The sequence below is a fragment of the Malaclemys terrapin genome, chromosome 5 (genome assembly GCF_027887155.1).
Source record: "Malaclemys terrapin pileata isolate rMalTer1 chromosome 5, rMalTer1.hap1, whole genome shotgun sequence".
In the NCBI taxonomy this organism is placed as follows: Eukaryota; Metazoa; Chordata; order Testudines; family Emydidae; genus Malaclemys; species Malaclemys terrapin.
In genome coordinates this window covers 18,922,162-18,927,002 of record NC_071509.1, presented here as the reverse complement: position 1 = coordinate 18,927,002, position 4,841 = coordinate 18,922,162, and positions in this window count along the sequence as shown.

The window sequence follows — 4,841 nt, the reverse complement described above, 5'->3', positions numbered from 1 at the left end:
GTCACAGTGCCGCCCAGCTGCCCCTCCATCATGAGGGCGGCCTGCCCAAATTTGAGTGAGTGGCACTGCAAACGCGTGTACCAGGTCACAACGCTGTGCTGTACGAGTGTAGGGCAGGTGATGGTTGTGAACAAAGCTGCGGGGAGCCAGGACCAGGAGGAGCTGGCCTAGCCCAGATGAAAGCAGAATACCGAGCTGAAGGGCACCAGTGACTGGGCAGAAAGGTCCCAGGGCAGTGGAGAGGGGCACGTTGTTGGTGGGGAGTATTGTGGAGGGAGTTATGAGGGGGAATGGGAATGTAGCAGAGCAATGGGGTATTTTGGGGGTAAAATAATTTGATTTTGGAATTGAGAAGCGTTCCCCCCCACACACACCTAGTCTTGCACTAGGGCCCTCTGGGGCCTTGTTATGCCACTGTAAATGGAAGCGCTAGCTTTTCACTGCCCAACTTTCTAAGGGATTTAAACCAAAGCTGCTGCTGATTAATTAGCAGCAGCACCTTCCAATGAGCCTAAAGGGACCACTGCCCTTTTCAATGCAACTCTAAAACAACACACCAGTTCTGCAGGGAAATCCAGGGAACCAGTAGCATAGAGAAGGAATCAAAGAGGCGAGTTCAGAGCGGGGCAGTGCTAGCACCAGAAACAGAAAAGTTTGAACAGCCGTTATTCTATGGTGTCAACAAGCCATTGCAGCACGGCCAAGTTTGTGCGGCTTCACCGTGACGCCCTCGTGACATGAGAACAAGTCAATTATTTACCTCGTGGGGTTTCCCCTCGTCTCTCCTCCCTTCGGGAGCTGTGACAGCAGGTGTGGGAAGGCTGGAACCTATTCCTTGGAAGCAAAAAGGGCTGTGGGAGTTGGCAGGGAGGGACCAGGAGCTAAAGGCAGCTGGGAAGCCAACAGGGATCAGGGTTTTGTAGGGAGTCAAGGACCATTGGGAGGGTGAGTGGGTTGGTTGCTGTATTATTGGTGGGAGGGAGGGGAATCCAGGGGCAGCTCAGAGATAGTGTAGGGCAGTCGGGGTGGGTTGTGAACGGGGCAAGAGGCTGGGGAGGAGTTTTACGGGGCAATGGGAACTTGGGGCTGCCTTCCCCCCCCCCCAGAAGCCTCCCAACTGACTCCATTTTGTTCCTGCCTCCTCCCCACACCCCATATATCTGGCACCTTACCCACCAGCTGCTGCCTTTGCCACCTCCCGAAGGCTTCAGGCTGGTCTGGTGCAAGTCGGCGGAGCACAGGGGCTGCCTGGAAACTAGTGCCCCTTATGACACAATGCCCCCCATATTCTTCATAGAGATTTTGTTATATGAATATGGCATAATTATGATGTATTTTGTGCCAAATAAGGCAGGTGAGAGATCATTGGGTAGATTATGATTTACTGAATATGATTATCCTATTTTTGTATCATGTATCATGTCTGTATCTGAAGTTAGGAATATTGACTATGTATCAATTACAACCTGTACAAAAAAACCTGGGGAACACCCACCAGAAAGAATGCAATCAGTCTAGATGGCTTGCTGTGAGGAAGAGCCATTAGAGAGAACCACAGGTCTTTGAAGATGCTAATCTCCCACCTTCCTGGGAAGTCTTCCTGGGGATGCTGCAAACAGCCTCCAAGTCATGGCTGCTTTGGCCCTACAGAGACATGTGACCAAGTCACCTGGTACTGTAATCCATCTCGGAATACCAGTGTTTTTCCACTGACTGGCATGGGAGCTAAGTTTGGAAACAAAGGATTCCCGCTGTATCCAAAAGCTGTTTAAGGCAGGGGAGTGACATCATCTGAGTTCGTTCTTCACTGTCTCCCCGTCCAAGATGACTGCTGTAAACACCTAAGACTGAACTGGGGAAGACAGGACTGAACCCAGGCTAGAGAGTGTCTGGCCTGTGAAAGGAATATCTGGAGTTTTAAGCTGCAAGCAAGTCTCTGCAATCTGCCTGAAACATGAGTTAGGGTAAGAATTTACTACTTTAGTATAAAGAAGAACAGGAGTACTTGTGGCACCTTAGAGACTAACAAATTTATTAGAGCATAAGCTTTCGTGGACTACAGCCCACTTCTTCGGATGCATATAGAATGGAACATATAATGAGGAGATATATATACACACATACAGAGAGCATAAACAGGTGGGAGTTGTCTTACCAACTCTGAGAGGCCAATTAATTAAGAGAAAAAAAACTTTTGAAGTGATAATCAAGCTAGCCGAGTACAGACAGTGTGATAAGAAGTGAGAGTACTTACAAGGGGAGATAGAGTCAACGTTTGTAATGGCTCAGCCATTCCCAGTCCTTATTCAAACCGGAGTTGATTGTGTCTAGTTTGCATATCAATTCTAGCTCTGCAGTCTCTCTTTGGAGTCTGTTTTTGAAGTTTTTCTGTTGTAATATAGCCACCCGCAGGTCTGTCACTGAATGACCAGACAGGTTAAAGTGTTCTAGTCCACGAAAGCTTATGCTCTAATAAATTTGTTAGTCTCTAAGGTGCCACAAGTACTCCTGTTCTTCTTTTTGCGGATACAGACTAACACGGCTGTTACTCTGATACTTTAGTATATTAACCTTATGTTGCATTTTGGTTTATTTGCTAGGTAATCTGCTTTGATATGTTCGCTATCCCTTATAATCATTTTAAATCTATCTTTTGTAGTTGTTAAACTTGTTTTTGTTTTGTCTAAAACCCAGTGTGTGGAATTCATAACTGGGGGCAAAAAGCTGTTGCATCTCTCTCTCCACATTGAGGGAGGGGGTGAATTTCATGAGCTTACACTGTACAATTCTCTGTGCAGCGTAAGATGGTACAATTTGGGGTTTATATTCTGGGGGGGGGGTGCACTTGAGTATCTGGGCAGTTCCTTAGCTGAAGCCTGCCTATGCAGGTGCTAGTCAGAAAGCCTGTTTGCATGTTACAACAGCTGGGTGTGTCCCTACCTGTATGTGTGCTGGTGAAAGTGAGAGACCGGGAGTGGGGCTGCAGCTTGTCACAGCAGTACAGTGTAAAGCGGGGTGGCCAACCTGTGGCTCCAGAGCTGCATGCGGCTCTTCAGAAGTTAATATGCGGCTCCTTAGAATCATAGAATATCAGGGTTGGAAGGGACCTCAGGAGGTCATCTAGTCCAGCCCCCTGCTCAAAGCAGGGCCAATCCCCATAGGTGCTGACTCCAGGGCTGGAGCTACAAGTGCCAACTTTCCACTGCTCAACCCCAGGCCCAGCCCCCACTCCACCCTTTATCCCAAGCCTCCACCCCTTCCCGCCCCCTCCTCTGAGCCTGCTGCACCCTTGCTCCTCCCCACTCCATCCCAGAGTCTCCTGTACAGTGCGAAACAGCTGATCGTGGCGGGCAGGAGGCACAGGGAGGGAGGGGGAGGTGCTGATTGGCAGGGCTGCCGGCAGGCAGGAGGTACTGTGGGGGGAGTGGCTGCTGATGTATTACTGTGGCTCTTTGGCAATGTACATTGGTAAATTCTAGCTCTTTCTCAGGCTCAGGTTGGCCACCCCTGGTGTAAAGGGAGCCCAGGCTGGTGGGTGAGGCAGGCTCAGTGATACCCCAGTTCCAAGTGGCACCCCGGGGCGGGGGGGGCATCACACCCCTGTCAGCTGAGAGGAAGAACCACAGCTGCCCATGCCTCACAGCCCAGCTACAGGCACAAGATCACAGCTGGACTGCAGGCAGGCATGACAGAGCTGTCACATGTGAGTGTAACTTTTGGGGCCAAAAACAGCGGTGTCACTTTAAAAGTGGAAGGAATAAGAACACAAGCAAAGGTCAGATAAAACAAAACTTTTAAAAAACTGATTTTTTTTAAAGGCAGAGTTCAGCGTATTTCTCCCCCTTACCCCACATTCCAATTTCTGGTTTCTACCTAACCTGACCAGAAGTGATGAAATACCACGTGAGACTACTCTCAAGAATTTCTGGGGGGGATCTCAGCAGGAAACACCAGAAATCTCTTGAGAACTTTTTCTCATAAAAACTTGCAGCCCAGTATGCAGACTCTGGAGGTGGGCAAGCATCAGAGCCCAAACCCTGAATCTTTTTGAGGTGCTAAACAAAAGGAAGAAACAAACAGTGCTCGGACCCTATATTTAGCTCTAAATGACTCCCTACTGGGAAAAACAGATTAAAAAACAAAACCACAACAAGCTTAACTGCTATCGATCCTTCACTGAAGTTTCACACTAACCATACTACAGTTTAATTACACAAACCACAGATGGACCTTTTCCAAATATACAATCAGTGCTTGCAATCATGCAATACTAGAAAGTGGGAGACAAATACACTGGAAATCCAAGGATTGATTTTGGAATCAATATGGCAAAAGAAAAGTTGAAACAGTGAGATTTTCTAGTTAAATATATAAAATGAAAGTATATAAGATACTTCCTCAAGCTACTAAAACTGAGTATAAGGCAACAAAGAAAAGAGAGACAGCAGAAACCAGCCTCAAACAACAACAATAATAATAATAATTAATAATCTTGCAGCCTATGCCTGAATCAGACATGGGGCAGCAATGGGACACGGATTTGTCACATTAAACCTCTCACTGTAAGATCTGTGCTACTCACAAATATATGATGTATCAACTCTGGCAACTTTTGTCATACCAGTAAACTTGTTGAGGTTGGCCACAGAAATCATCTGACCTTAGTTACATCACCCTTAGTGTCAGTTACAAAGAGAACTTCTTTGGGCTGTTTGTTTATCCTGTTATGGGAAATCCTGGGTATGTCAAAAGTGATGTATTGCTTGTCGATGAGGTTAAGATCATGGGGGTTGGACAGCAGCCAGCCTCATAGCCCCTCTGAACTCTGTATGCTGGATCCA